Here is a 21,127-nt window from a genome sequence, read left to right as displayed (position 1 = left end):
ATTTCACACGTCTAGCACAATTATGTGGTTTTGTTTCATCAATAACATGTATACTTTTTTCCTGATTTACCCCGAAAGAATGGAAGTGAAATGTGACAACATGCCCCATAGGTGCAGAGGTACATGTACATGACCAAATGACAGATTTAAATGTCTGAAATAATAAAACAAAAATAAAATCTAAGACAAACTAAAATATTTTGTCAATAAAATACAATTATTAACTTTTTTAAATAAAACCATGGCATTTTTTTATTTTAAAAATATATACAAATTTTGAAAAAAACACAGCTAAACAGTTATCCAGCTTAGTTAAAAACATCACTATTCAATCTTTTCTCATGGTTTCTCCTTTAAACCTGGCTCATGTAACGTTATTCGGCTGTAAGATCAGCATTAAATAACGATCTAAACGGTTAAATAACAGGTATAAGATTAAAATAATATCGATTTGTCTTATTTTAAATCAACACAACAACAAAAAAACTGATGAAAAATGTACTTAAGTTTTGGTAAATGGTTAAATAAATGTTCAGTAATGTTTCAAAGATGTTTTAATTTTGGCGCATTTTTTCTCAATAATGTTGATATGGCAACTCATAAATAAACCAAGTGTCGTCATCCCGCATTTGTGGCATGAGTGGAAAGTATTAAGCCATGCTTGTTCGCGTGTTACAACCGCTTACAACTAACCCTGCGATAAAACTTGATACAACTAGCCCTACTCTCTTAATACTTAAACCAGGTACAGATCTCAGCTGTTCTTTACACATAGCACTAGGCTTATTATTAAAACGAAATAAACAAGAAAATGTGGCACATGGCATATTGAAAGCGTGCTGACGTCGCATTACTACTTTACGTTGGCTATATGGCGCCAAATGTGCCTGATAAAAAGTTCAGCGCCTCGTATCATCATTTTACTTGCCTATCTGTATATTTCAAAACATAAATCACTTTACATTTCACAGAATAACATTAGAACAGGAAACTATGTTACTTATGCCGCGTCCCAGTACATCATGCCCGACCCACATAGCAAGCCCAAACAGTAATATAATACATTAAGACACATTAACACACCAAACAGATATAATTTAAAATCTTTTCAAGAACATAGTATAACTACCGTAAAAAGTAAAATAACGTCGCAAATGAATTTGGCGCTAAATTTAACGTGGTCTCGGGCGCGTTATAAAACAAAACAGTGATGTAAACCCGCGTGCTTGTAAACGCGGATCATTAGTATTGTTACTAAAAACACCACAGAACATTGCTTGCTGAACTTTGGACTGTCGATGGTTTCAAACGAGAGCTATCACAAAAGTAAGTCGAGCAATAAAAGTGTACCGATATGACCAGTTTGTAGTATAATCGAGCCCTTACCTTGAGGAGAGCAGAAGAGACTGAGACTGTCTGAAAAGTTTGAGAGAGAGAGAGATGGGGGGGGGGGGGGGGGGGGCTGAAAAAACTTTTGCTATCCACACACACACACACACACTCACTCACTCATACACAAACTCAACACAATTCCTTTGACATGCTCTTTACCATTTCAATAATGTCAAATAAGCTACTGTTAAATTAAATGTTTTAATTTATACAATTTCAATAATGTCAAATAGGCTACTGTTAAATTTAATTTTAAATTTATTTCAGCTAAAACCTTTCATGCCTTTCATTTTTTCATGCCATTGTATTGTTTCAAGCATAAATGGGACATTTTGGGAAATATATTTTATTCATATCTTATGCTCTGTCCTCTATAGTGGGCACCAGAACTTAAAAAAATAAAAAGACATAGCCTACACTGTAAAAAAAAATGTTGGTTTTTGTTGGTTTAACTTAAAAAAGTAAGTAACCTGGTTGCCTTAAAATTTTAAGTTTATTGAAATTAAAGATTTTTAGTTGATACAATGAAGGAAATTTGTTTAATAAATAGAAACTCAAAATATTATGGTATCTGAACCACATAAAAAATTTGATAAATCATGAAAATAGCACAATTTGGCATGTTTCACTGCGTCATCAGAAATAAAACACACAATTACCCAATATGCTTACAAAATCTTTAATAATATTTTAATAAAGGTTGTCGAATCTCAAAAACATGTTCATTGTATTAACTCAAAAATTTAATTTCAATGAACTCAAAATTTTAAGGCAACCAGTTATCTTTTTTTCTAAATATTTTTTTTACAGTGTATACATAAACGATGGGATTTTATTTTTCATTCACCAATCGATTTTTTTTAGGTTTTTGTTTTAAAATGGTCATAGATGTAGTTCCATTCAATACAATACATTTATTTCATCTATTTTTTATAAGGAAAAGTTGTGAAACAAGGTGGTCATGGCGATACCAAACATTTGGTATCGCTGAAAAGCCCTGATTGTGCTCTTTACAGGACTTAAAACTCTGACATGTATGGTGTCAGAGAAATTCACTCACATACAATGTCCACTACAGTGGAAAAAAGTATATTCCTGGTACCCAGCAGGATACAGTATACATTTTTAAAGACGCTTAATGATTTCTGTTTAAGTGCGTATGAATTCTTCATTATACATTTTATTGTAATGGATAGCGAAGATAGAAACTTGAAAACCAGCACAAGTGGTTTGCTATTGGTGGATCTCATGTTACAGATTGCCCCTCCCTCTCGCCATCATCAGAGAAGAATGGAGATTTTGTTGTAAGGGGAGTGGGAGTTATTTTGATTTAATTACGGCACATGAATTAAAAATAATTTGTTATGATAAATAATCCACTATTCCATGAAAATACACTTTAAAAAGTCTATGGTCAATATGACAACATATGTTTTTACGTTGCTTTAACTCATCAAAATCAATAAGTTTTATACATTGAAGTTGCAGGTTATGCAAGAGTCAACACATTTTTTAAAGTCAGTTTAATGTAATTTAAGTTGAAATGACTTCAAATCCAAGTTGATTGTACTTAAAATGTAATGCCAAAGAATTTCTAATGTTTGCAAAGAATCTAGAACTTTGTTTGTGTGTGTGTGTGTGTGTGTGTGTGTCTGTGTGTGTGTGTGTGTGTGTGTGTGTGTGTGTGTGTGTGTGTGTGTGTGTGTGTGTGTGTGTGTGTGTGTGTGTGTGTGTGTGTGTGTGTGTGTGTCTGTGTCTGTGTGTGTGTGTGTGTGTGTGTGTGTGTGTGTGTGTGTGTGTGTGTGTGTGTGTATGTGTGTGTGTGTTTGTGTGCCCTTGTTTATATTACATTGTGGGGACCAAATGTCCCCATAAGGATAGTAAAATCTGAGATGACAGCGGTCCCCACTTTTCAAAATGTTTATAAATCATACAGGATGAGTTTTTTTGAGAAAGTAAAAATGCAGAATGTTTCCTGTGATGGGTGTGTGTGTGATGGGTTTAGGGGCAGGGGCAGTGTAGGGGGATAGAAAATACGGGTTGTACAGTAAAAACCATTACATCTATGGAGATTCCCCATAAAGATAGTGAACCAGACGTGTGTGTGTGTGTGTGTGTGTGTGTGTGTGTGTGTGTGTGTGTGTGTGTGTATGTGTGTGTGTGTGTGTGTGTGTGTGTGTGTGTGTGTGTGTGTGTGTGTGTGTGTGTGTGTGTGTGCGTGCGTGTGTGTGTGTGTGTGTGTGTGTGTGTGTGTGTGTGTGTGTGTGTGTGTGTGTGTGTGTGTGTGTGTGTGTGTGTGCGTCTTTCATGAATGAGGTGTAACAATCAGCCATGGTCAAATTTAACAAACTGCCTCCTAAAGCATGTAACAACAAATTCTGCACTTTGCCTTGCCTGTTGACAATGCCAGACATCTGCTGTTTTGTTGTAGTGTATGCACACCTTCATGTGAGATCCCACAACTCCCATCAGAACACAGCTGCACTGTAATACTTTCCTGAAGGAGCTCACAATGTCCGCTTTTCAAGGACATAATAAGTCTACAATATGCTACAGTTCATGTTGAAAGTGAAAACTTCAGTTCTGCACTTTTCTCTAACTATCATGTACTGAAGAAGTTTAGTGAACTCAGAATGCTAAGTTATTTGTTCAATTCAATACGTACCTGTTTTAGACTCAATACGCATTCATGGTCTTATTTTGCATGGTTCCTGGATATGATTGTTTGTCATCCTATTCTAATAACTTTTTAGTAAAATTAGGAACTGGAACTGGAACTGAAACTGGAACTTAATGAAATAAATTAACTCAGTGTGCAAAAATTCAGGGAATTGCATGGGTTGCAATTATCATTGCATGTTTTTGAGCCACTGTGTGATTCTCTTTAAAATGCATTTCAACAGACGAGTCCAGTAAACAAGATGTTCATTTTCAAAGCAGTTTGAACGCATTCAGACTTGTTTACGTCTGTAGGTTGGGTTCTGTGTCAGATAAATTTGTATGTTTAAAATAGAACTGGCATCCATGTTGTCTTCTTTTGGGCTGCGCTTGAATACATTAAACCTAGTGGTTAGACTCTGTTTGCACTACAGTCCGACCGCTTCCACCTACACGTCTAGTCTAAAACCAGCCGTGGTTTGAGTGAGACAGTCCCTCCATGAGGTTTAACAAGTAAACATCCAGAGAAAATGAGATGGGACAAAAACACTTCTTGGGTATAACTTAGAAGGACAACTGTTTGATACCATCGGCTTTAAATGAGTGCAACAAATTTGTAGCACTTAGACTGACGGCCAATCTGCCTAGCCGTTATACACCATGCCTCCATTCACCCTTATGAAAAAGAAGCTGTAAGTAAAAGTAAAGTTTAAGTAAAAACTTTTTGGTGTTTTAAAAACATATTGGTGCCATGTGTTCCCCAAGTAAGTGGGTCAAGCGACACACATGCACTAATGATTCATCAGACAGGGCCACCTTCTTCCATTGCTCAGTGGTCCAGTTCTGATGCTCACGTGCCACTGTTGGTGCTTTCGGCGGGGTCAGGGGTCAGCATGGGCACCCTGACTGGTCTATGCCGCCCCATACGCAACAAACTGCGATGCACTGTGTATTCTGACACCATATCAGAACCAGCATTAACTTCTTGAGCATTTTGAGCTATACAGTAGCTCGTCTATTTGATCAGATCACACAAACCAGCCTTCGCTCCCCGTGCACGTGCATCAATGAGCCTTGGCCACCCATGACCCTGTGCCCGGTTCTCCACTGTTCCTTCCTTGGAGCTCTTTTGATAGATACTGACCACTGCAGACCGGGAACAGCCCACAAGAGCTGCAGTTTTGGAGATGCTCTGACCCAGTCGTCTAGCCATCACAATTTGGCCCTTGTCAAACTCACTCAAATCCTCACGCTTGCCCATTTTTCCTGCTTCTAACACATCAACTTTGAGGACAAAACATTTACTTGCTGCCTAATATATCCCACCCACAACAGGTGCCGTGATGAAGAGATAATCAGTGTTATTCACTTCACCTATCAGTGATCATAATGTTATGCCTGATCAGTGTATATAGTAAACACTAATGCTCAAAATGTTTAATTGCTTTGAGTAAAGCCAACTCAAATTAGTTCAATCAAATTAACTTTTGAGAGTATTTTTGTAACTTTTGAAACTTTTTTTGAGTTCACAAAACTGACATATTTTAAGTAATCTAAACTGTTTCATTATTTTGAGCTTTATCAACTTGTTTTATTTGTTGTTTTGGCAAACTTAAATTTAACTGAAACTGGGCTGGGATTTTTATTTCCCAACATGTTTTGAAACGCAAAAGGGAGAGTAGATACTAAAATTAAGTGTTATATAATGCCTTTTGTGCAAGATTAATATTAAGTGGAAGATTTAGTGTTTTGTTATGCTATAGTTTAGAATGTAAATTATGTTAGTATAGGGTTACCATCATGCACTAAAATAAAAGTGTTGGATTTACATGATTTAATTGTGTACTTCGGTCACACATGAATCAATTCATTTAAACAAACACAATTTGTTCATGTAATAATAATTCGTTACATTTATATAGCGCTTTTCTAGGCACTCAAAGCGCTTTACATGGAAGGGGGGAATCTCCTCAAACCACCACCAATGTGCAGCATCCACCTGGATGATGCGACGGCAGCCATATTGTGCCAGAACGCTCACCACACACCAGCTGATTGAGAGGAGACCGAGTGATGAAACCAATCAGGATATGGGGATTATTAGGAGGTCATGATGGACAGAGGCCAATGGGCAAATTTGGCGAGGATGCCGGGGTTACACCCCTACTCTTTATCGAAGGACATACTGGGATTTTTAATGACCACAGAGAGTCAGGACCTCAGTTTAACGTCTCATCCGAAGGACGGTGCTCTTTGTCAGTATAGTGTCCCCATCACTATACTGGGGCGTTAGGGGGACCCACACAGACCACAGGGTGAGCGCCCCCTGTTGGCCTCACTAACACCTCTACCAGCAGCTCCTGGTTTTCCCAGTTGGTCTCCCATCCAGGTACTGACCAGGCTCAGCCCTGTTTAGCTTCAGTGGGAAACACTGTAACACTGTTACATCATGTAACTTTAACCTCATGGGATGAATACATTTTAAGTGACACAATTATCAAGTAATTTCAAAGTGAATTTTATATGTTTCCCTAACATGTTTCAGACATTTAATTTCATATGTTCATTCATCTACTTCAATTTCATATATTTTAATGTTAAACAACTGAACTGAATTACTGCACTAGCTAGTAGACAAACTTTTAGCTAGCAATAACACACTAAACACATTAGCATCTTAAATGCTAAGCAGTTTTGGATGTGGAGCTCTTACATGCTAGCCTAGAAATCTAGACACACCCTAGCTGCAGCAAATGTAATCTGCCCGCGAGTGTCGTCTAGCAACTCTCAATACACTTCTGAGCTGTGAAAGCCTAACTCTGGTCAGGCCAATCACATTGTGTAGAGTCGGTGGGCAGGGCTTAACATAATGCCGGCAGAGTTGCGCTTGCGTGCTTCTAGTAAACACAGAAACTATTAAACAGCGGTCTTTCGAATCAGCTTTGACCGCGACTCTGGAAGACTTGGAGTTAAGCTTTTCTCTGAGAAAAGAACGGCACTGAAGTCATTCTTAAGAAGGGAAGATGTGTTCAGAGTTTTGCCGACCGGATACAACGAATGTTTAATCTGTCAACTAGCTCCGCTTCACGTTGCTCTGGTTGGTGTAGCGCTATCCTATCGCGTGCAGAGGGAGTTTGAAAGACAACCGTTTATCCCGCCCCTCGGTTTGAGCTGTCAATGGTGAGTTTCCAGACCAAACATCTTTATGTGGGTCTGGCTTGTCAGGCTACTTACATGCCCAAAGGCACATTAATCTGTGTGCAGTACGTGACGTACCTGGCAGGACAGAGGAACAGGAGCTGAACACATGGCCGTGCAGCAAACTCTATGCCATGAAACCAGAGCCGATCGCTCACCTTTGAGCTACACGTCTATGTCTACTTAAAACCAGAACACCCTACGCCTGCATAACAATCATGACAATGCATTAAACTGCCTTAGCAACTCTAAAAAAGACATTTGATACACCCAGAACACACCTTAATGACATAATAGCATCTTAAAATAAAGTGTAACCAAAGCGATTTATACTGTGGCACTGCTGTTTACCCAGCATGCTTTGCAGATGGGCTTATATAAGAAAGAGTTTGAGCTGGTTACTTGCTAGGTATATAAAGGTGTGTAAAAGCAGGTTTATGTGGTGTGTTCATTTTCACATCCAGCACCACATTGTTTATATAGCAAATGCACTCATGCCCATCTGTTTGTGTGCTGGTCCAAAAACACGCACGGTGTGTTGGCACATTGTTGGCACGTTGCTATTTTGAGGAACTGAAAACGACTGCCTCATTGACCAACAAAAACCTGCTCCAGGGGCGATTCTAGGATTTAAAATTTAGGGGGGCTCAGCCTAATTTGACTATTAGGGTAGGGTTGTATTCTAACCTTATTGCATAAGGTCAATATTTGTGTTCAATGTTGTGTCAGCCTACTGACTGCGCCAAATATGATTCATTCTTCACTGTACATACACAAACACACACACACACACACGTTTCCTGTTAACACAGCATTTTACTGTTTGCATTTCTATGCTCATATACAAACTAGAAACAGAAATAAACCAGAAAACAACATAAAACCTTAAACATATACTGACTATCCATATCAGCCTGCTCTAAAGTCAAAAGCGCAGTATTTTTTGTGTTATTTAAAGGGCGTGGTAGTAATATGAGCCTAGGGTGCAAAAAAACATTTACACTTGGTTTATTACACACACAGGGATGCGCAGCAGCACACAAACATTATTAAATATTACAAATAAAAGGATTCCTCTCTGGAGAAGCGTTCAGTCTTTCCGCTCGCAAATTCCGGCATGTAAATAGCAATCCGCCATGGTGCGAGCTCAACTGGCTTTCAAAGGGAATGGGGGATGAGCCATGCACTACAGACCATGCTTAGATCCTTAAAACTGGATCCTGGTAAAAAATACTAAATGAAATGCCATCGCAACTCCTCATAAATCCAGCAGGTGTGAAGTAATAAATAGAAACAAATAATCTAACAAAACTAGATGAATCACACAAGTCTTTTTATATTTCAATCGTGAGAACTTCATCAAACATGTTTTCAAGGATTTATAGGCTAAAATGTGTGATTGCTTGTTTTCTTTTGATTGTATTATGCTTTACCCCAGATGAAATCATTAAAATAATTCTAACTGATCAAAGATAGATTTTATGGTGGGCTTTTTTGCATTAAATTTGCATCATTTTGAATTGAGTTTGATTGAAATGTGACTTGATTAATAGTTCTGGACAGGTGTTTATACAATTAACTCCAGAATTATATTACAAAAGAAAATAATAAACCGGATCGAAAGCATTGCCAGATAAAGATGTGATTACTGAAACAAATAACAGATTTCACAGAACTCGCATTAGGAGAAAGCACGCAAGCATGGAGTGGACCATTTATACATTCCTTATTGTTATCTACAGGATCTTCCTATATCTTCCTGCTGAACCTTCTGAGGGAGGAGTATCCTGACATCCACTCAAAACACACCATGCTCCATTGTCCTCATCTCACTATCACCTGAGGCACAGCAGCCAAAGACAACTAGAGGAAACTTGGTTCAACCGACCCGGTGACCCATGCTACATGTGACTTTGTTTGGTATTACTGTGGAATGAGTCTAGTGAACCAGTGGAGAACATATCATCCAGGCTCAAAGAACTAGAATATAATAGAAAAAGAATAGACTATCTGATCAAATAAAATAAAAATCAGACATCTAATCATTTAGAAAAGAATCAGCACACCTCTTTCGCATCATGACTTAATCGAAAACACAAATGCATTTGTTTGTACAACTCCTGTCCAAATACAGTTATCCCTGCAAAAAAAATGATTTAATTCCTCAGTATGTTTGTCTTGTTTTCCGATACAAATATCTAAACAGCTAAATAACATAACATATCAAGGCTGCATACTTCCCTAGGCGATAAACAGTATGTGACAAAAGAAGTATGTCTGAATTCACAGAACTTATAAAAGAGTAGGCAAAAAGTTCCCAGATGACTTACTACCTCCAATGAGATTCTGAAGTGTGCATACAATGGACACTTTACTACCCCATGAGGCCACAGGAGAGGATTGGTGAATGGCAATGAAGCAACATAACTGACACATGATAATGACAATATGGCGATGTAGTATGTCCAGATTACATTTATACTACATACACTCATAAAAAACATATACCATATTGCCACATCCCTCCAAATCAGGGATGGGGACATCCCTCCAAATCATTGAATTCAGGTGTTTCAGTCACTTCAAGGCCACAGTTGTATAATTCAAGCACTAGGCATGCAGATGCTTTACAAACATTTGTGAAAGAATTGGTCGCTCTCAGGAGCTCAGAGAACTCAAGCGTGGTACTGTCCATTTGTGAAATTTCCTATCTGCTAAATATTCCACGGTCAATTGTTAGTGGGATTATAACAAAGTGGAAGCAATTTGGAACAACCGCAACTCAACAAGAATAAGTAGGCCATGTAAAATCACAGAGCGGGGTCAGCTCATGCTGAGGTTCACAGTGCACTTTAAGTCGCCAACTTTCTGCTCAAGAACATTGCGTATAGAGAGTTTCGTGGAATGGTTTTCCATGGCCGAGCAGCTCATCCAAGCCTTACATCACCAAGAGCAATGCAAAGCGTGGGATGCAGTGGAGTAAAGCAGCCGCCACTGGACTCTAGACATGGATGAGCGAGTTTGGTGTGGAGGAACTTGACTGGCCTGCACAGAGTCCTGAGCTCTGATATCTCCAACCAGATAGAACAGCTTTGGGATGAATTAGAGCGGAGACTGAGAGCCAGGCCTTCTCGTCCAACATCAGTGCCTGACCTCACAAATGCACTTCTAGAAAAATCGTCACAAATTCCCATAAACACACTCCTAAACCTTGTGTCCCAGAAGAGTTGAAGCTGTTATAGCTGCAAAGGGTGGGCCGACTCCATATTAAACTCTACTGATTAAGAATGGGATATCATTAAAGTTCATGAGCATGTAAAGACAGGCATCCCAAAACTTTTGACAATTTAGTATACTTTTTTAATGATTGTGAATAATTTACTTGTCAAAATTAAGTGCGTTGAATGGTGCCTTATTTTCAAATTTGATAAAGTTCATTAGTTTTCATCACTGGATATAACTTCGGGTCATTTGACATTTATATAGCAAAACAGCTGGCAAATGTTATATTAGTTAATTACATCCATGCACTCTTTTCACATGAAAAACGAAACATCATATGTCTTTGCACTAATCTACAGAAAATCCATATTTGATTGGTCATCCTGATCATTCTGACATCAACGAGCAATGTCAATAAAAGGTTTTGTCATCAAAACGAAATATTTTTTTCAGGATACTTCTGCTAACCTCTCTTCTTTAATTCGTGTTGATATTAGAAAGGCCTTCATGAGGTAACAAAAAAACCTAAAAAACAACAACTAGCTTCATATCTGCTCTCCTTGGTGCAGCTTGAGAAAAGATGGTCGGAAAGATATAATACAGTTCTGACAGAAGTCAAAATGGGGAGGTAGAGTGGAAAATACGGGGAGGTAGAAATACGGTCTCAGCAGTAAAATCACATGCAGAACCAAGTTGCAAGTTGGTCATGATAAACACAGCTAGAATAACAACATCAATGACTTTAAGTCTAAAGTCAATACATCACATGACTTTTGCCCTCTAGGCCAATTCTCCAGAGAAACACAATAGCCTGACTCTTATAAGGTTAGTCTTATGACCTTCCATTTAAACCCACCAGACCTCGACATATCAGAAATGATTAAACATTCTTCACGCAACATTAAAACAGTGCAAAATACAAGGAAACGAACATATAATGAACTAAAGCACAATTCCATGAAGGCATATAGACACAGTAAAGTTAGAACAAGTCCATGAGCAGCACATCGTGTTTCTTACCTGAACGTGTGTGTATGTGAGAGCTGCCACTCGTACCGTACTTATGTAGGTTATCTTCCAGCTCTGCCCAATAATATGAGCCGGAATCTGGAGCCTATTGCAACAGCCAAAATTTGTTTGAAAGATAATTGAATACATGAAACCTTAGTTTGAAAGAAATACAATGTCTCAAATAATCTTTTCATGGATTTTGTCAGAAAGCACGAATCTTGATTGACATTGAGATTATATGAGATTATTAGAAAGAAAAAAACACTCTTTGAAATAAAAACTCATGTTTAAAATCCAAAGAATGTGCTGTTTTTATAGTGCAGTTTGCTCGCCAAAGCCATTAAACATCAATTTTTATACACTAATGAGAATTTGAGGCAAAATGTGTGTGACTGTCATGAAAATATGTCTTGTCATCCTTAAGCTGTTTATATTCCTCCTTACTAGCTGCCCTGTCTGCACTGTTGGCACTCCAGACGACCAGAGGAACAAGGCCTACACAAACTTTGGAAAGTTTGCAGACCTTTATTCAGACTGGACAGTGGACACAGTGTGTCAGCTGTTTTTAAAATCACTAGAAATGGCTCTTTGGAAAATCTTGTAGAAATGTCTCAGGAGCATCTGGACATGATTTAATCAGTTGTGTGATGGAATTACTGACCTAGGAAAAGCCCCCACTTTGGGTCATATTTGAGCCCCACTGATGTTCCTAAAGAAAATCACAGCCATTAGGGACCAATGAAGCTAAAAATCAACCTTAATCAGAAAAGTCTAGTACCAGGTTGGACCCCCTTTTGGCTTCAGATCTGCCTTAATTCTTCACGGCATTGATTCAACAAAGTGCTCAGAGATTTTGGTCCATATTGACATAATAGCATCATCACAGTCAAAGCAGATTTGTCGGCTGCACATCGATGATTGCGAATCTCCAATTCCAGCACATCCCAAAGCTGCTCTATTGAGTGGTGACCGTGGAGGCCGTTTTAAATTTTCTCGGTAAATCACAATGATGGTTGTGTGTAAAAATCCCAGTAGATCAGCAATTTCTGAAATACAACCATGCCACATTCAATGTCACTTAAATCCCTTTTCCCCCATTCCAATGCTCAGTTTAATCTTCAGTAGATCGCCTTGACCATCTACATGCCTAAATGCACTGAGTTGCCTAAATGTGATTGGATAATAAGATATTGGTGTCAATCCTTGCTCAAAGGTTAAACGCATCACTGCTCTACATCATGAGACTCAGCATCATGAGTTTCACATAAAGGGCCTCTTTTACTGTTTTCACAATGTATCTGTTCTTCAAAATCTATATATTTGTTCAATCAAGTAAGTCTATAGACACAGGTACATGAGTTTCTTCAGGCGGCTCTCCTGACCCAGCTCATTCATTCTCACGCAAGCATAAACTATGTTGCTTTGTTGTCTGATTCTTCTGGTGTTTTCACTTCCATATGTTTAAATGTTTTGTTTATTTAATATGGTCTGGTGTTTTCACTTCCATATGTTTAAAGTGAACTCAAATGTTTTGTTTATTTAATATGGTCTGGTGTTTTCCTGATGCTAGTTATATGGCATGACAATGTTTTTACATCTGTTCTTCCGTCCCTCTGCTCACTGGTCTGGGGTCTCCGCTGGACATTTCAGATGTTTTCATAAAGGCCCACTTGTGGAATCCGCAGCTTTTCAGCACTTCCTTCACATGCTCGCCTTCCTCGGCCCTGAACTCTCAGTCGCTCTGTAGTTTTCACTGTCACGTAATGTTTTCATGACCCCCAGCGTATGTCACAGTGAGCTATGGGAATCAAACAGTAGGTACGGTGCATGTGTGAGGGGTTTCTGTAAATACGGATGTTCAGAACTCTTTGCATACTGCCGAAATTCAAAAAGGCCATTTTTTATCTTGTGAAGGAAATGTATTTGTCAGCCTTTTACATAAATGCACTTCATGGGCTTTGACTTTTATCCATCTTTAGAGTCTAATATCAACACATTAAATGCCAAATGTGGATGAAAACCAGCACTGTTGAGTGTAATGAATTTATTTTATTTTATTTATTTAATGATTAATACAGTTTTTGCATTCGCTTTGGTAATATTATTGCAAGTATACAGTAAAACCTCACAGCTGTTAGTACAAAACTCAAAGCAGATCATCAAAAAGTCTGTTTTGCTCAATTGCTCAATAAGTAAAATGCACACCTAATCAGCGGGTCATCAAAGAAATCTTTCATGTAGTAACTGTCTTTCACAATGTAATGCTCCCTTTCGATATACTTCTCGTCTGATTTACATAAACACATTTGACCAGCACTTTATCCAACTGATAAGCACCAACAGAGAGGTTAGAGAGAGGTGGGCATAAGCACCAACAGAGAGGTTAGAGAGAGGTGGGCATAAGCACCAACAGAGAGGTTAGAGAGAGGTGGGCATAAGCACCAACAGAGAGGTCAGAGAGAGGTGGGCATAAGCACCAACAGAGAGGTTAGAGAGAGGTGGGCATGGGCACCAACAGAGAGGTCAGAGAGAGGTGGACATGGGCACCAACAGAGAGGTCAGAGAGAGGTGGGCATGGGCACCAACAGAGAGGTCAGAGAGAGGTGGGCATGGGCACCAACAGAGAGGTCAGAGAGAGGTGGGCATGGGCACCAACAGAGAGGTCAGAGAGAGGTGGGCATGGGGCACCAACAGAGAGGTTAGAGAGAGGTGGGCATAAGCACCAACAAAGAGGTTAGAGAGAGGTGGGCATAAGCACCAACAGAGAGGTTAGAGAGAGGTGGGCATAAGCACCAACAAAGAGGTTAGAGAGAGGTGGGTATAAGCACCAACAGAGAGGTTAGAGAGAGGTGGGCATAAGCACCAACAGAGAGGTTAGAGAGAGGTGGGCATAAGCACCAACAAAGAGGTTAGAGAGAGGTGGGCATAAGCACCAACAGAGAGGTTAGAGAGAGGTGGGCATGGGCACCAACAGAGAGGTCAGAGAGAGGTGGGCATAAGCACCAACAAAGAGGTTAGAGAGAGGTGGGTATAAGCACCAACAGAGAGGTTAGAGAGAGGTGGGCATAAGCACCAACAGAGAGGTTAGAGAGAGGTGGGCATAAGCACCAACAAAGAGGTTAGAGAGAGGTGGGCATAAGCACCAACAGAGAGGTTAGAGAGAGGTGGGCATGGGCACCAACAGAGAGGTCAGAGAGAGGTGGGCATAAGCACCAACAGAGAGGTTAGAGAGAGGTGGGCATGGGCACCAACAGAGAGGTCAGAGAGAGGTGGGTATAAGCACCAACAGAGAGGTCAGAGAGAGGTGGGCATAAGCACCAACAGAGAGGTTAGAGAGAGGTGGGCATAAGCACCAACAGAGAGGTTAGAGAGAGGTGGGCATGGGCACCAACAGAGAGGTCAGAGAGAGGTGGGCATAAGCACCAACAGAGAGGTTAGAGAGAGGTGGGCATAAGCACCAACAGAGAGGTTAGAGAGAGGTGGGCATGGGCACCAACAGAGAGGTCAGAGAGAGGTGGGTATAAGCACCAACAGAGAGGTCAGAGAGAGGTGGGCATAAGCACCAACAGAGAGGTTAGAGAGAGGTGGGCATAAGCACCAACAGAGAGGTTAGAGAGAGGTGGGCATGGGCACCAACAGAGAGGTCAGAGAGAGGTGGGCATGGGCACATACAGAGAGGTCAGAGAGAGGTAGGCATGGGAACCAACAGAGAGGTCAGAGAGAGGTGGGCATAAGCACCAACAGAGAGGTTAGAGAGAGGTGGGCATAAGCACCAACAGAGAGGTTAGAGAGAGGTGGGCATGGGCACCAACAGAGAGGTCAGAGAGAGGTGGGCATGGGCACCAACAGAGAGGTCAGAGAGAGGTGGGCATGGGCACCAACAGAGAGGTCAGAGAGAGGTGGGTATAAGCACCAACAGAGAGGTCAGAGAGAGGTGGGTATAAGCACCAACAGAGAGGTTAGAGAGAGGTGGGCATAAGCACCAACAGAGAGGTCAGAGAGAGGTGGGCATAAGCACCAACAGAGAGGTTAGAGAGAGGTGGGCATGGGCACCAACAGAGAGGTCAGAGAGAGGTGGGCATAAGCACCAACAGAGAGGTTAGAGAGAGGTGGGCATAAGCACCAACAGAGAGGTTAGAGAGAGGTGGGCATGGGCACCAACAGAGAGGTCAGAGAGAGGTGGACATGGGCACCAACAGAGAGGTCAGAGAGAGGTGGGCATGGGCACCAACAGAGAGGTCAGAGAGAGGTGGGCATAAGCACCAACAGAGAGGTTAGAGAGAGGTGGGCATAAGCACCAACAGAGAGGTTAGAGAGAGGTGGGCATAAGCACCAACAGAGAGGTTAGAGAGAGGTGGGCATAAGCACCAACAGAGAGGTTAGAGAGAGGTGGGCATAAGCACCAACAGAGAGGTTAGAGAGAGGTGGGCATAAGCACCAACAGAGAGGTCAGAGAGAGGTGGGCATAAGCACCAACAGAGAGGTTAGAGAGAGGTGGGCATGGGCACCAACAGAGAGGTCAGAGAGAGGTGGGCATGGGCACCAACAGAGAGGTCAGAGAGAGGTGGACATGGGCACCAACAGAGAGGTCAGAGAGAGGTGGGCATAAGCACCAACAGAGAGGTCAGAGAGAGGTGGGCATGGGCACCAACAGATAGGTCAGAGAGAGGTCGGCATGGGCACCAACAGAGAGGTCAGAGAGAGGTGGGCATGGGCATCAACAGAGAGGTCAGAGAGAGGTGGGCATGGGGACCAACAGAGAGGTCAGAGAGAGGTGGGCATAAGCACCAACGGAGAGGTCAGAGAGAGGTGGGCATAAGCACCAACAGAGAGGTCAGAGAGAGGTGGGCATGGGCACCAACAGAGAGGTCAGAGAGAGGTGGGCATGGGCCACCAACAGAGAGGTCAGAGAGAGGTGGACATGGGCACCAACAGAGAGGTCAGAGAGAGGTGGGCATGGGCACCAACAGAGAGGTCAGAGAGAGGTGGGCATGGGCACCAACAGAGAGGTCAGAGAGAGGTGGGCATGGGGCACCAACAGAGAGGTCAGAGAGAGGTGGGCATAAGCACCAACAGAGAGGTTAGAGAGAGGTGGGCATAAGCACCAACAGAGAGGTTAGAGAGAGGTGGGCATGGGGACCAACAGAGAGGTCAGAGAGAGGTGGGCATGGGCACCAACAGAGAGGTTAGAGAGAGGTGGGCATAAGCACCAACGGAGAGGTCAGAGAGAGGTGGGCATGGGGCACCAACAGAGAGGTCAGAGAGAGGTGAGCATGGGGCACCAACAGAGAGGTCAGAGAGAGGTGGGCATGGGCACCAACAGAGAGGTCAGAGAGAGGTGGGCATAAGCACCAACAGAGAGGTCAGAGAGAGGTGGGCATGGGCACCAACAGATAGGTCAGAGAGAGGTCGGCATGGGCACCAACAGAGAGGTCAGAGAGAGGTGGGCATGGGCATCAACAGAGAGGTCAGAGAGAGGTGGGCATGGGGACCAACAGAGAGGTCAGAGAGAGGTGGGCATAAGCACCAACGGAGAGGTCAGAGAGAGGTGGGCATAAGCACCAACAGAGAGGTCAGAGAGAGGTGGGCATGGGCACCAACAGAGAGGTCAGAGAGAGGTGGGCATGGGCCACCAACAGAGAGGTCAGAGAGAGGTGGACATGGGCACCAACAGAGAGGTCAGAGAGAGGTGGGCATGGGCACCAACAGAGAGGTCAGAGAGAGGTGGGCATGGGCACCAACAGAGAGGTCAGAGAGAGGTGGGCATGGGCACCAACAGAGAGGTCAGAGAGAGGTGGGCATGGGCACCAACAGAGAGGTCAGAGAGAGGTGGGCATGGGGACCAACAGAGAGGTCAGAGAGAGGTGGGCATAAGCACCAACAGAGAGGTTAGAGAGAGGTGGGCATAAGCACCAACAGAGAGGTTAGAGAGAGGTGGGCATGGGGACCAACAGAGAGGTCAGAGAGAGGTGGGCATGGGCACCAACAGTGAGGTTAGAGAGAGGTGGGCATAAGCACCAACGGAGAGGTCAGAGAGAGGTGGGCATGGGGCACCAACAGAGAGGTCAGAGAGAGGTGAGCATGGGGCACCAACAGAGAGGTCAGAGAGAGGTGGGCATGGGGCACCAACAGAGAGGTCAGAGAGAGGTGAGCATGGGGCACCAACAGAGAGGTCAGAGAGAGGTGAGCATGGGGCACCAACAGAGAGGTCAGAGAGAGGTGAGCATGGGGCACCAACAGAGAGGTCAGAGAGAGGTGAGCATGGGGCACCAACAGAGAGGTCAGAGAGAGGTGGGCATGGGCACCAACAGAGAGGTCAGAGAGAGGTGGGCATGGGCACCAACAGAGAGGTCAGAGAGAGGTGGGCATGGGCACCAACAGAGAGGTCAGAGAGAGGTGGGCATGGGGCTCGTCAAATGGTTGGTCATCAGAGAGAGGTGGGCAGATCTGTTGTCTCTAATGAAATCCGGGCCAGAGTCTACTATTAGTTGATCCAAATCTAAAAAGATCGACTGTCAATTCATCCAAACTTTTCACCAAGAAAACCATAAGTGTGGAGGATAAATCCTATGCTTTACCATTACATTTACAGGAAAATTGTAATGCATGTAAATTCATCAGACATATTACTGTATTCTTACAGTATGATCTATTGATAGCAAACTCTGCTGTTCTAGAATGGACAGTGTTGGCCGTGTGCTGACCGACCAGCAAAGGTGGGCAGTGGGGGAAATGGCGAGGGCCAGGAATGATACACAGCTGTCAGAAATAAAGCAGGCAATCGAGGAGAACAATGATACTTTTGCCAATGTCGCAAACATCAGCATATCAACAGTAGGCCGCCTTTTGAAGAGGCACCAGGTATCACTGAAACACATTTACACATTTACCTGATGCCTTTTGAGAGAAACAATGGCCGGGTGAAACAACTACGTAAGGGCTGAGTATATTCCGGCACAGCACTATGGATATATATATATAGTGCTGTACCTGAACATACTCAGCCCTTACGTAGTTGTTTCACCCGGTCATTGTTTCTCATTATGCATAGTTTGCATTATATATATATTTACTATTTGGTGCATTGCCTACTTCATATGTATATTTGAACAACACTGTAGAACTTACCAAAATTAATTTTTAGAGGGTTATGGCACTTAATGTTGATGTGAATTATCACAAGTACCTTTTTGTTGATTAAGCGGGCTGTAACCTAGTTAAAACTGGATGGACGGATGGATGGATGGATGGATGGATGGATGGATGGATGGATGGATAGATAGATAGATAGATAGATAGATAGATAGATAGATAGATAGATAGATAGATAGATAGATAGATAGATAGATAGATAGATAGATAGATAGATAGATAGATAGATAGATAGATAGATAGATAGATAGATAGATAGATAGATAGATAGATAGATAGATAGATAGATAGATAGATAGATAGATAGATTTGATTGCCAGAAAAAAGGAACACATTTCCTGGCATTAATTTCACTGTTTCTTGTCTGACTGAAACCCGAGCGCTGAACTTTCCAACAGCAAACGTTCTGAGATGAAACTTTCACTCTCTGTTTATTTAAACCTCATTTTCCACAGGCTTCATTTATCCATCAAAACATATCTCTGCTTATTGTTCCACGGAGAGTGAAAAATGCATTGCCTAGCCGTCATTCATCAAATATTTGCAGAGTTTAACTTTGTTTTCACAGCAATGGAAAGGCCCTTTCCTTAAGACGATTAATTCCTCTCACCCCTCCAATACTTTACAGCCAGGCCATGGGGTCTCCTGGCTCGTTCCCATAGAGGACACGGGTCATGTGTGTCTTCTCAACACTCTTAGAACAAAGTGCGTTGGGTGGAGTGGGATAACCGCGAGGTCAGGAGAGGTTAAGAATGTCTAGCTAATTCATTTTAAGTTATTGCCAGTGAAACGCCCCGTCATTCCTCCAGGGGCTGGGAGATCATCACATGTACTACATGTCTTAAGCTCTGGGGAGTAGACAGAATTTATGTGTGCAGTATAGTCCATCTTTCGAGTATAACACAGACTCTGCTTGAGAATGCAGATAGTGCAGTCTGACAGAAGACATGCTGGTATTTAGGAAGTTGGCCATATTCAGAACTGACCAGAAGGAACAGATTGTGCACAGTGTGGGGTGACACACATTTAGGAAACCCATCTTATACCACTGGGTCATCTGAGGTCACGTTCTCTGGCACCAGTCAAACTCAATATGCTAATTTCACATTGTTATTTAGTTTCTTTGCACTGAATGGAGCTTCCCAACAGCACATTCATGAGAGGAATCTGCCAGATATTTTTGGCAATTTCTCACGGGATTGCCTGTGGAGGTCTGACCTGAAACAGCATGTGTGCTGCGTACAAATTCGCCTACATTCAGCGGACAAGTGTGGTCAGTTAATTTATTCACAATCTGACAAAACACTTATTGTTATTGTTTTCCCAATTTTATTTATCATTAAATGTATCTAATTGTATTATAATTTAAATGTTTATGCATTCTTAAATTATTTCGTTTAAATGGATTTTTTGGATAAATAATAATATATTATTTATAAATATTATATATAATAATTTCATTAAATTATTATTATTTTTAAATTAGGGATGCACCAAAATAACATTTTGTCAAAACTGATAGCTGATAATTCTTATTATTTGAAAGCCGATAACCAATATATTGGCCGATAAATCTAAATCCAAATATTTATAATATTTTTTGAGAGCCTGATTACAAAAACAAAAGTCTCCCCATTAAAAGCCATGTCCAGGCATGTTAAAGGCACAAATGTAAGATTTTTGGATTAAAATATCCCAAAACCACTAGAACAGTGTTACATATTTTGTTGACTTGTGTACTTCCATTAGCCCAAATGTTTCTAAGCCCTGTCTGTGCGTCACCGATCAATGACATCACAAACACCAGAGACGCTTTAATATATGATGTGTTTAATTAGACAGGTGAGCAACTGTTTGGACACATTCATCGACAGAAAACGAATCATGTTCTCCAGCTCAACACAGTTATTCTTACTGATTAAATCTGGTTTTCTTGATTGAGTACCATGTTTTACCATCTAACTCACTGCAGTGTGATTAAGTGCAAAATTACATATTGTGGCTTTAACTGTATTTTCAAGTAATTTAAAACCATAATGGCGATGGTGCATTAATATTTTGTCAAACTTTTCTTATTGGGGTGATAATGAAAGCACAAAAAAAAGAAACTATATTGAAACTACAGACAGAAAAATAGGGTGTCAAAATTGTACCTTTAGCTTGTCGCTGGGGCAGTACCCTTAAAAGGGCATCTTTGTACCTTTTTTTACTCCTAAAAGGTGCATATTAGTACCTTTGAGTACCAGTGCGTACCTTAAGGTACTACTATGAACCTTTTTGTGGTAAAAATGGTACAACGTTGTTCTTTTAAGGGTACTGCCCCAGCGACAAGCTGTTGTACCCCTAAAGGTACAATTTTGACACCCTATTTTTCTGTGTGTATACTATAAAAATGAACATTTGATAGCAATATGGTGGACGATATATCGTGCATTCCTAATCAATCAATCAATCAACCAATCAATCAATCAATCAATCAATCAATAAATGTGTA

The 21,127-nt window shown here is 41.5% G+C and overlaps 1 protein-coding gene across 2 annotated transcripts in view; it reads right to left on the bottom strand.

The window, feature by feature from the left end:
- slc29a1a (solute carrier family 29 member 1a) overlaps positions 1 to 21,127 on the bottom strand; it is a 51,649-nt gene that overhangs the window by 30,016 nt on the left and 506 nt on the right. Inside the window, exon 1 of one of the 2 annotated variants that reach the window (XM_067421903.1) lies at positions 1,387 to 1,435. The exons of the other annotated variant lie outside the window; for it this stretch is intronic. The gene's annotated coding sequence lies outside the window, so the exon portion shown is untranslated. Of the gene's footprint in view, positions 1 to 1,386; positions 1,436 to 21,127 lie in introns of those variants that run through there. 2 annotated transcript variants of the gene reach the window in all.

The sequence above is a fragment of the Pseudorasbora parva genome, chromosome 17 (assembly GCF_024679245.1).
Source record: "Pseudorasbora parva isolate DD20220531a chromosome 17, ASM2467924v1, whole genome shotgun sequence".
Lineage (NCBI taxonomy): Eukaryota > Metazoa > Chordata > Actinopteri > Cypriniformes > Gobionidae > Pseudorasbora > Pseudorasbora parva.
Note: the sequence above shows the minus strand (reverse complement) of the source record. Positions and strands in the feature narration are given on the sequence as shown.